The 12,315-nt window shown below is 38.7% G+C and overlaps 2 protein-coding genes and 1 long non-coding RNA gene across 5 annotated transcripts in view; all 3 read right to left on the bottom strand.

Annotated features, from left to right (window-relative positions):
* Positions 1-12,315, bottom strand: part of LOC144650891 (uncharacterized) — a 157,447-nt gene that overhangs the window by 77,716 nt on the left and 67,416 nt on the right. The window lies entirely within an intron of this gene.
* Positions 1-12,315, bottom strand: part of LOC144650900 (uncharacterized) — a 111,132-nt gene that overhangs the window by 48,901 nt on the left and 49,916 nt on the right. The window lies entirely within an intron of this gene.
* On the bottom strand, positions 1,893-8,187 carry LOC144648894 (uncharacterized). Its single transcript, XR_013569797.1, has 3 exons — positions 8,146-8,187; positions 7,572-7,731; positions 1,893-4,534 (listed from the first exon to the last, which is right to left on the bottom strand). It is a non-coding gene; the product is annotated as an uncharacterized LOC144648894 (long non-coding RNA).

The following is a 12,315-nucleotide window of genomic DNA, read 5'->3' on the forward strand; positions in this document are numbered from 1 at the left end:
AACTAGCAGAGTGTTACTGAAAAAAATCAGAGAAATTAGCCGAGATATCACTTTCTTCATATTTGAAAAAAAAGGTGGTCATCGAGCTCGCCCAAATTAAGAGTGTTTTTAGCAGGTCGTACTGTTGCTATGGTAACAATAAAATAACCAAAACGTATTCACCAATCAATGAGCATTTTTTTGATACCATTATTGCAGCAGTAACTAATAAAAATTTGTTGTACTGACCCGAATGAGGTGGAAAGTGCTGAAAACCAATACCAACCACTTTAAGGTGGCTCCATAGGGTTTCTTGACCGCGCGTACGAGCTTGAAATGCCGGCAAATCAAAACAAACATGGCGGCTTCACGCGAGCGTGAAATTTTCGGCGAGAAAACGCGAGACTTGCTTCCTGCCAATGAAACAACACCCGTGCTTTCCTGTATTGAGCAGATAAAAGAGTTTACAACACAACACCCTAAAAAGGTGTTTACAACGTCCGCGGTGCTTCTAGCCGCTTTTGTAAAGTTCGTACGATCGAAAGCAAAAGAGAAAATAAAGAATAGTCTCCGCGATTGTGAGATACTTCGAGCAGAATTTCAGAGATTCTGCTACATAAAGGATTAAGGTATGTCTCTAACTAACCTTTGGGTTAACAGATATTCGCACAAAAACCGACAACAACGGGAAACGCTCGTTTTGACACATCAACTCGTATGGTTCGAAAGTTCGCGCATGCTCAAATAGCGATCTTGGACAATTTCTATTCTGATGACGTAATTGTTATTCGGGCGAAAATAGAAATTTTCCCCTGGTATTTACTAGAGTTTCCTTCGGTGAAATTCCTTAAAATTTTGCATAGATGTGATACCTTTTTAACTGCCCTTTTTGCCGTTTTTTTAAAAAAATTTGTAAGCCAGTTTTTTTGCTTAGTAAAAAAAACACAAAATAACCAAAAACGCAAAAACGACCTGGACAACCCCTACTTTTTTTGTTTTTAAAAGTTACTTCTCATCAGATTCAATCCGTTGGGAGAATTTAAAAAATTTTCACCGAAGAAAATTAAAGAAATTTAAGATCAAAGCCATAAAAACACCAAAAAATAGGACTTTTTAAGTAGATGTATCTCAAAAACAAAGGCCGTTATTTTAAAAAAGAATAATGCACAACATAGTTTAGTCCTTGTTTTTAATATTTCGGCAGCTTTTATTTAACTAGTTTAAAAAATAACGCGAACATGATCTCTTGATGGGTATCACTTGTGCGCGCGCCGTAATATCTCAAAACCCTATGGAGCCACCTTAAGTTGATTTAATTTTTAACAAATTCGATTAGGTAAGTACTCACTCTTGAACCTTGACCTTTCTTTCAGATATGTCAGTTTTTGGGGGAAAGAGGAGTAGACAACAAAATATTATCGAAGTTGAAAGAAGAAAAAGTAAGCTTTCATTAGCTCACTATGTATAGATACCTCATTTATAGTTAGTGCCAACAGCTTTGGCTTTGTCTCTGATACAGGTTCGACACTGCTCACACAATGAAGCAAACAGTACTAGTAGTAGATCAAGAGGTGCTAAAAGAGGGGCAGGCGCAATGCAGCTATTTTTTATGCTAAAAAGGGGGAACAATCTTTAGCTCTTCCAGCCTTGTATTTTAACCATAAGGAGGAGGAACGCTACATACGCCCTTCCCCTAACTACCCTAATAATGAACTAACACTTCGGTCTACAACCCCGTTCTTAAAGGTAAAGAATTCAATAGCGTACGCTATTGAATTTAGATCATTTTAAATATCATTATCACTTTGACTATGAAAATCAATGGCAATACCAGTATTCGAGAAGGAATGTAAACTTAATCACAGAGTAAACTATTAAACTACTTAGAAAACAATTTCGCATCATAGGCACTCTTATAAAAGAAACCAATAATTTATTATTTGATTTGCTGTTACATATGGGAAAAAATTTGTAGTTAACTGTAATGACATATCACCTTTTTAGATGGATGAAACGGCTATCAAATATACCAACGATGAGCAGCTAAGAAACTTGGGCCTAGCCTTAGGTGACATTCTGAGTCTGCGGTCTTTCTTAAGCAGCTCTAAAGTCACTACAGATGATCGTGAAATTCGTAAAAAACAGCTCTATAAACGACTTTTTGGGTCGAGGGCTAGTCTTCCTGAAAAGGTACCTCCAGCAAAGAAAAAAAAGGGTCCAGAAACAAAGACCATCAAAGTTATGCTTGGCTGGCAGCACTTTTGCACGGATGAGAGTCGCTACAAACAGGTCAGACTAACCAGAGGAGGAGGAATAAGAGAGGTTTTTATGCCTTTAACCAGTACGTATGAAGAAATATTCCAACTCGCTAAATCCATGTTCTTTAAGAACGAGACCTTTGCTGGTTCATCAATGGACATGAACTTCAAGCTGGGAAATTTCCAAGGTGACGAGATTGCCGAGAGTGAGATTGCCACATTTACGTTACAAACATATCGTGATCTCTACAATCTTCCCAGACTGAAGATTTATCTACTTTCAAAGAAGAAGCCCAAGTAAGAAACATTTCAAATGTTACCTTCTAATATAAATGTTACAGTGTAAGTACAAAAATATCTCCTCCACCCCCTCCCCTTTTCAATTTTCATTCTAGAGGCCTTAGTTGTTGGGTAAACCACTAATCCTTCGGAATTTTGACTTTTAATTACATCTTTAGTACGGACAAAGTGTGTAATTCGTTACGAATTCAGTTTCAATCTGCACATGCACAATGAAATGCTACAATGGGCAGTGGGCACCACTTAGTAACATTTTAACTACATGTATTGCCAAAAGCTGTTTCGACTCCGCATAAACACACGTTTGAGTAAACGCACACAATGTTGTAAATCAGCAAGCTGTTTGTACTCCACAATTTCTGATTTGAGCAGTCCAAATCGGTAGTCTGTAGCACAGTTAGAGCCAATAGGATAACCTGGTAGTAAATGGTAATCAGATGTTCTTAGATCTGGAGCTTTCCAACAGAGGACATGCATTTTCCATTGGGTCTCCCAGATCTTCTTTTCATATCATATTTATCTATCCGTTGAATTTTTAAAAAGTTATAAGCATTCAAAGTCAGAGCGGGCCTCAAAAGCCCCCCCCCCCCCCCCTTTCCCCCCGTCTGAATAGTTTTAAACAATAGAGTGTTTCTGTTGAGGAGCTATTGGCTGATAGTCACCCCGCAGAAATTTGATGTTCTTAAAACAAATATTAAGATGAGAAGTGAAGCTTCGAGGGCTAATATGCTACTTTTAAGAACATCAAATTTCCAAGGGGCGACTATCAGACCAATAGTTCCAAGACTGAAACACACTATCATTTTTATTGTTCACCACTAAATTTTCTTCTGCATGCCCATTCAAAAATGATCATCGTGAATAATTTTATACTTTTCAGAATTAAAAACTCAATTGAAAGCCAAAATTTAACAAACGAAACAAAACCAGACAAAAAATCCACTTAATGCAGTGAATTTGTTTTGTTTTTTTACCGGCAGGAACGCTTGTTTTCAAAAAATTTCACAGGTGGGTTCTATCCACAACCCTCGGAGTTAAGACCATTTTAGTCGCCATGGCGACTAAAATTTTGAAGCTGGAGACTAAATTGGAAACGAAGTCGCCAGCCTGGTGACTAAAATTGAGAAGAAGGATTGAAAGTATGAGCTTAATTTGACGACTAAAATTTTTCACTGGCGACCTAACTTGAGCAGTTGGTGGCCAAATGGCCACAAAGGTAAAAAATTTAACTAGGAGGGTTGATCCGTCTGGCCAATTTTCTCGGATGGGCACGATGGGCTGATAGCGCCCTCCGTGGATGAACACTATTGCTACACATGATCAATTTAAACGAATCACAGCTGAAGCAAATTTAGTGGTTAACTGTAAGTACTGATAGTAGAGGAAGGCCAACAAGGAGATTCCTTGAGATTCAAGGACAGGGCATGAGCAACAGTTTCTTATCAGGTGGCGCTGAAATAGTCTCTGCATGTGTTACATTGAGAGAAATTGGCTTTGGGTCATCAAATTTTATACCAAAATTACCACCACATACACCTCTGACATGCTATCCATCCAAATTCTCCACCAAGATTAAGTTCAAGATTTAGTCGTGAGTCTGTCGAACCATATAGAAAATGTGGTCAGGCCGGCAGTTTTCTTCCGGACTGTGAAAACTGTAGCCACTGAACATGGCCTTATTGTTTATGTTTGTCAAAGATACCAGCACTGACCATTTTTGGCCACCAAAGTTTCGTGCATTTCCATACAGGTGCACCACTCACACTCTGCTTCCTTCATCCAAGGATATGAAATGAAAACACACTGATGAAGCCTTTCAGGGTTAATTCGCCATCCTGTTGTGGTCCTTGATGGTTGCAGAACAATTTCAAATCTGTTGTGCAATTTGCTGTAAACTTTTCTGTCTGCCTTCCTGAGGCAAAATACGCCGCTGTAGCTTTCTCCTCAGATTTCTAAGTATTTTCCTTTGACTTGCTGAATCTTACATCTGCATAAGGCTGGAGATGTGAAAAAGTTTTGAAGCATGGTCAACTAAAACGATTTCATAAATAGATTTCTTAACACTGCTGTCATGAGTTATATTGAGCCCTGCATTGCAAAACCATTATAGCACAAAAGATGAAATAAACTTACAGTAAACAGGCTTTTAGCCAGGATTTAAAAAGTGGGAGTCCAAATTTTTTATAAGACCTGATTTTGTCCCTATAGGAGGGCCCAAGGATCATGCATGGTGTTTTTCTGCATTTATGAGTGCGAAGGTATTCAAATTTGCTAACAAAAAACTCTGTATACAGTTATTCATATTAATTTTCCTTGAAAAGTGGCTGTCCATAGGGCTCCTAGACTCCCACCTGGCTAAAAGCCTGAATTTAAATTTAAATCATTGTTGTGCTAACTTTTGTTGGGCAAAAAGCTGTTTTGAATGCTTGGAAAGAAGGTTTACATCTTAGTATTGTTGATGGCTAATAAATAACGAAAATTTCGTGTGCAGTGCAAAACTTGGGACTAGAGCTAATACTACGATTATCATTTGAGTGGCAAATAAAGTTTGGTGATGAGGTTTCAACATTACAACGGTATTGTTGTCAAGGGCAACTTTCTTTGTTTCCATTGGTAACTTGTCGGTTGCAAAGAAACATTAAACTGACCGCCATAGTTTTTTCATACAACAAGGACCACTCAAGAAACAGAGCAATTTTTTGATTGGCTAATTTCGATCCAAGATGGCATCAATTTTAATTGAGCAATTTTATGATTGGCTGTATATTTGAAATTTTGATCCCAAATGGTGTCAGCTTTTGTCAGCTCTACAAAGTGCCATATATGTTCTTCATTTTAGTTTGAGAGTTATTCATTTTGCACTTTAGAAAGATTTAATATTTAAAGCTGTAGGATTTCTTAAAGCCGCTAGAAAATTCCTGGAGTTGGAAAACAATTTAATTTCACTTGAACAGTAACTCTAATGATGAAGGTAAAGTGAAGCACATTGAACATGAAGTCAACTCTCAACACAGAAAATCATGCATTGCACGCACAACCTACAGATCAGTGAATAATCTGCTAGCAGATGCAGATTATTCACTAATCTGTAGGTTGCACGGGGTTGCGCGGATTCCCAGAATTAGCTGTAGGCTCTAAGCCAATGAGAAGACAGGTAGCCCAGGGGCGGTACTCCGGCTTGTAAATGATGGGGATGATTGAATGGAGGCAAAACTCGAACCCAAAAAAATCCCTAAGTCTTCCGACATTACCCAAAAAAATCCCTGGACCAAAAAGAACCCCCCAAAAATCCTTTGTCAAATTACCCCTAAATTGCCAAAAGGGGCAATAATATGACAAAAAAAAAATTGAACGCTTGTGTTTGTTTATTCATCATACCATGAAAACGCCAAGGCCGCGCCAAGGCACTTGAGTTCGTTTTAAATATCCAAAAAAATCCCCTATTAAAATCATGTCACCCAAAAAAATATTTGCCAAATTTTCCAACCCAAAAAAATCCCGGAATCGAAAATTTCAAACCCAAAAAAAATCCTTCGATCATCCCCGTCATTTACAAGCTGGAGTACCCACCCTGGGACAGGAAGTGAAAATCGCGCGGAATATCGCCTGATACTACATGTAAGCCGACGAGGCCGTTGGCCGAGTGGGCTAAAATCAGACGATATTCTGCAAGATTGAGCAGGATAATTGTTTTATTATTCAACAAATTGTCAACGAAACACATTTTGCAGATAGAAAAACTGTAATTATGCAGCGCTTTACAAGATTTCGGGTGAATCTTCGTAACTTGCGTATAACGCAGGATATCTGTTATGTATGGATGACAGATAACGTTAACATTTTGACCATGTATGGGCAGCGCGCCCATTTGTTAAATAATAATGTATAATAATTGTAGTAAAACTTCATTGTAGCTGAACACCAAAATGATCTATTTTAAACATTTTGACAAATTAATGTGATGATAATAAATTATAAGGGAGTGGTCATTATTTATGGGGAGGGGGGTTGGTGAATGGGATGGGGGGGGGTCAAAAAGTTTGGTCGCCTGTAAATGGAGGGAATCTCTGATGGGGGGGTCAAAAAAGTTTGGTTGACAACCACCTGATGTCCATTTCTAGTAATGCAAAGGGAAACTTCTCTGTAGATAAAACTCTGGCTAAGGTATAAACACATTGATAAAAGACTGGTCAAATTGCTACTATTAGCATACTTAACAATGCCCTATCAATGTTTTTTCTATCAATCTATCTAGTTAATCTGATATGGGTTGATGACACCCCCATTTAGAGGGTCACCTCACACCCGCTTCTTTAAGTCACCATTTCACAGTTGGTATCTGGAAGGCCATGGGTTCAATTCCCAGATGTTTTCTTTGTCTCACGCTTGTGACAGATTATCATTTTATCTTTATTGTTTTTGTTGTTGTCAGGTTTACAGCAAGGCGCCCAAAAGTGTGACCAGTTTTAATTTATTCACATTCTTCCGTGCAGATTTAATCCAATCAGAAGTCAACGGGAACCTGTCCTTGGTTTCTGATTGGATGGTGGTTACACGGAAGAATGTGAATTAATTAAAGGTGGTCACACTTTTGGGCGCCTTGCTGTAACTAAGGGTTTGGCTGCCCTCTGTACATGTGTATCTAGATTATCAATAAAATGTCAGTAACAGTTTAGCTAGTCAAATGAGGTGTCCAAAAATCAGAGTACCCCTAAAAGATCTTTATGCAGAGTATTTCTATTTCTTTTATGTATCAGAAAATTATTTGCATGATGTTCTTTTGATGGTGAGCAGTATTCAAGTGGCTCACTCAGCGGCTTCACTTGTTGGTCACTTAGTTTTTGATCCCGTGTTGATTGCGGGGGGGAGGGGGGGGGTCAAAAAAGTTTACTTGATCCTAAAAAGGGGAGCTAAAAAGTTTACTTGAGCCTTAAGGGGGTGCATAAAAAGTTTCTGATGTTGCCTTCTCCTATCCACCCCCCCCCCCCCCCCATAAATAATGACCACTCCCTAAGTAATGAAAAAAAAACTTACCACTCTTGGAAAGAAACTTGTCAATGAAACTACAGTCATGCTTTTTCACATGCTTGTGTAGACTCAAAGTTTTCAAAGCGGCAGTAACATCAAAATAAACACCATCGTTGATTTTGTAGATGTTAACGGGATCCAAAGCCACCATCAAATATAACATTTACTGTCAGAAAAACAAACATTTATGTCATTATTCCAATGTATACAGTGATGTATATTGAGAAAACATTGCATAATCAATTTAAAAACATTCTGTTTATTGGTATCGTAAGAGATGCGGTCGTCTAGCATGAAATTTCAGCTTGCCGGTTATCTTGTGAACATAATGGAGACCGTCGCGGAATTTATTCAAATAGCTTTGTTCAAGTTGGTCACGCAGCAAAATGTCAACATGGCGTCACACAGCTAAATCATCACGGGATCGATATCGACACCGCTTACAAAAATTTGCCTTTATAATATTTGTCATATTTCAGCTTAACAACTGTAAACAAAAAGCTCAAATTACGGTTTGCTTTATCTTCGTTTTATGTTATATATAGACAGAAATAAAAGGAAACAGCTTTTAAATACTAACTGGTACAGAAAAGCAAATAAACCTTGAATAAACACGGCTTCGGCCTCCGAATCAATCGACGGTTCCAAATATCAACGTGAAGAAGTGACTGCATATGGACCTCCCCAAGAGCTACTAAGTGAAGCTTTCGAAGAAACTTTTCCGAATGAAAGCGACCCAAAACACTGCCAAACAACACGAGACCCAAACTTAGACAAACAACACTCGACAAACTGTAATATCAAATACCCGTATGGAGGTGATGTAGGACACGTCACCGTTACTAGGGAACAATGCTCATAAATATGCACGAACCTCGCAGGATCGGAGTGGGGTTCGTTCATACCCTATTAACTCGAATAAGCGCCGCCCCCGAATAAGCGCCGCCATCGAACTAGACTGTCCACCGCCCTCTATTTTTTCGTGTTTTTTTCGATCGATGAGCGCGCGGTGAGAACAGCAAGAGAACTGGACGCCAGCGTAAAACGGAAGTAGCTTTTTTACGTTGAAAAATAGAGAGGCTGTGGACAGTCTACCATCGAACAAGCGCTGCATTTGAGACAAAAAAGTTAATAAGCGCCGCACCCGAATAAGCACCGCAGTCTCGATGCGGTGCTAATTTGTGGACTCCGCTGAACTAAAAAACAGCGCTACAGCAATTCTAAAACGGACTTTTTCTTTCCATCAAAAGCGATGTTTTGCAGTACAAAGTGATCGATTTTTTTACCGCTCATCCATTAGTTTTCTTTCCAACATTCTTACAATACGTAGTTCTGTAGATGTTGTGAAGGCCGCCAACTTTGCCAGGACGGCTAGCGCCACTTCTCTCCTCAGCAAGAGACGAATACTAACAGTCAAAATATCAAAATATCGCTTTTTCAATTACTGCAAAATACAATTATGTACTTATTGACGATTTTTTGTTGTTGTTGTTTTTTCTTTCGTTGATGCAGACGCGGCGGCCCGTTTCGCGCGCATTTTGAAAAGCCAATGGTAGCTCGTAATTTGCTTGGGAAGCCGGTAAAGTGCATTTGAACTGCGATGTGCGTATAAAGTTTGTGAACTTCTGTTAGAATTGTCAACCAAATCTCCGAGTTTTAGCTCCATCCCAAGAAGATTTAAATCAGACTAAATCCCTCGTACATGATTGCAGTTAGAAGGATCTTAGAAGAAAATTTCAGCGCAGATGCCGCAAAATTTTGTCACCTCTCTTCTCAGTGATGTCTCGCGAGTATCACGGTCTAAAGAACTCTAGAACTTATTTTCTCTTTACATATTAAAATCTTTTACAACTGATCTTATGGAATCTTAATACCATGGCCCAGGGCTGGGTTTGTATACATGTGGTTGGCAAGTAAAGTTCTCTGATGTACATGGGTTAATCCCAATAGGCCTTAAGTATGATTATATGTCATTATATTATGTCAATTGCTCAAAATTTGCCACCAAGCCTCCTTCACACGACATTATTCCAACCCCTTCCATCTTAATTAAGTTTTTGCACGAGTTTTGCTTTCATCTTTGCTGTTTTGGCAATTTTTTCTACCAAAAAATCTACAGAAAGGAAGCACTTTAAAGGCAAGGCTTGGTGGTAAAATAACGGTATGAAATAAGTTATACATTGCACATATGCTCTTTTTTCCCCTTTGAAGGGAATCCGAGAAACAACTGCCAAGTTCAGAAGTGGATTTAACTTTGAAATCAAACAGTGGAAAAACACCCCTGGATTCTTTGCTTGCTCTCAGGGCCTCCAGGGTACCTCCAGAACCAGCTGAGTACGAAGGAGGGGTTGTTATTCATGTCAATCATCCAAGCTTAGGAGAAATAAAGCGGAAGTTTGACGAATTTGATAAGATGTTGGGAGTGTACGACTGGGTTGGTTCCCTGGCCAAAGAGCCTAAGGACTTCAGCCTGTGCATTCCGTCTAGTGGAGAGGCACTTCTTCCCAATACTCCTGTGACAATAGCAGAAGGAATAACACTCAGCCTTCGTGATGAAGTTCAGCCTGCGTTGTTTTCTGATGACGATCCTGAGGTATCATTTCGGGGATTCAGGCCATTTGATCTTGATGGAAGTACCAACAGCACAGTCATGCCATATAAGATAATGGCAGATGATGACAGGTACGGGTAAAGAAGAGAACTGTTACAACAGGAATAATGCATATTACATATCAAACAGTGAATAGCGTCTTGGCGCGCGCTAATTGGCTACTCAAACTCCGATGTACCATTCACCATAAATATGGTAGCCGATACGAGTCAAGAGATCGTTATAACCAACTCAGCGATACGCGCCTCGTTGGCTATCTATCTCATCTCCACCGCGCACTCGTCCGAGCAACTCACGCGCGAAAACTGAATAAACTAGTCAAAAGTCATCCTTTTGGGCTATATTATCTCACTGTTTGAATATATAGTAAAACAACTATTCACCTCAGTGTCGGTGGCTAATTAACAACTTTTCACCGAGCTGGAAGTGGCTAGTGGTGGACATTTACTGAGCCTGGAAGAGACGAGGTAAATATCCATCACTAGCCAACTCCACTTCGGTAAATAGTTGTTAACTAGCCACTGACACTGAGGTGAATAGTTGTTAACTACAGGCTATAGACTAACAAAAACACAGATTATTTAATATAACTCATTCTTGCCTGGTCCAAAAACAGTCAGAATTGACAACACATAGTTTTTATACATAATGTATATTTTCTCAACAAATATTTACAATTGAGCGAAACGCCGAACCTCGTTTGAAAGAGTATAAAATAAGCTTTCAAACGAAACGTTAGACCTGAAAAGATTATCTTTGTTTCTTTGTTTTGTACTTGTCTAAAAAACCGATAGACATCGACAGATGTCTAATCGGACAGGGTGTATTGCCTGGTACCCGCCGTCCGATTCTTCGTCGCCAATCTTTCGGAAAAGTTCGGAAAATGTTCAAAAGCATTCGTACGACCTACGGGTAGCATCTTGAAAATGATCAGAAATCTTTGGGAAATCTTCAAAAACAAAGTAATTAGTAAGTTTACATAATAAACGGATAATACATGGCTGCTTGGAGATATGAAATTTATCTTCTCGTGATCCATATCGATTTGAACACTCGAAGATAAATTTCATGCAATAACTAATGACCCCACAAATGTGCAGTTAAAATGAATGTTGAGAGAAACTCTCAAAAGTGTAATCGTGCATATGTAGCTAAAGTATTGCAGGAATTTCTTTTATTGAACTAAACACTGTCTTATCATTGGATTTTACTTTTTAAATCATTTTACAATTTTTCAGTGATAATGGACTACAGTCAAATATGGTATCTGGAGCGGAAAGGTATCTTACTAACTAGTTTGATTCTCTGTTTTTTTAAACTCATCTCTAAAACCACAATATTTAGTACAATGGAAAAGTAAATGAATTTCATATTCGATTTGGTTCGAACTAGTCATATTTCCACCCTTGGCCAGGTCCCCCTCTATGAACTTTCCAAGCTAGGGGCCAAGTCAAATTTTCCATCGAAAGGGCCGTTCTGGATGTCAAATTCCCTACCCCGTCGTTGGGGGCGGTGAAGGCGAGAAATAAACGGCCTGAAAACCCCATCAAATCACAACAGATCATATAAACGATAAAAGTTAACTGAACTTGATTTATCTGGCTAACAATGATTACAATTTGGGATCGAAAGATGCGAAATTCAGGATTTTATAGAGCATTTCTCGCGATCAGTTTAATCAAGCTGAGGTCAATCGTTTCAAATCACCGTGAGCGTGTGAGATTAAATAGCGTTTCGTGACGCCTACGTTTTCAAATTTACCAGGGTCAGTGTGAACTGGGCCTCGGTTTATCTACACACGGCACGGGCATTTAAGATATTTTTATGAAACGTAAAGTCTTCAGTTTAAGCTTTCAGATTTGTAAACCAGATGAAATTAAACTGCTGAATGGTATTTATTACGACACAAGGTGTTATTATTTGTAGTACGTGTTTGTTTCGATTATAGACCTTCTAAAAGTCGTTCGCTTCTCGTTTCCGGTCTGTGAGCTCGACTTGTTGGCAAATCTAGACTAAAATCTGTTTTAGCAAGTTGTTGTGAGTAATATTTCAATGGATGGGTATTCATAATTTTTATTATCGCCCATTCTCAGAAATTATCAGATATTCTTAACTTTTGAGTCTTTTAAATTTGTCATC

The sequence above is a fragment of the Oculina patagonica genome, chromosome 4 (genome assembly GCF_052425735.1).
Source record: "Oculina patagonica isolate OP01 chromosome 4, crgOcupat, whole genome shotgun sequence".
NCBI lineage: Eukaryota > Metazoa > Cnidaria > Anthozoa > Scleractinia > Oculinidae > Oculina > Oculina patagonica.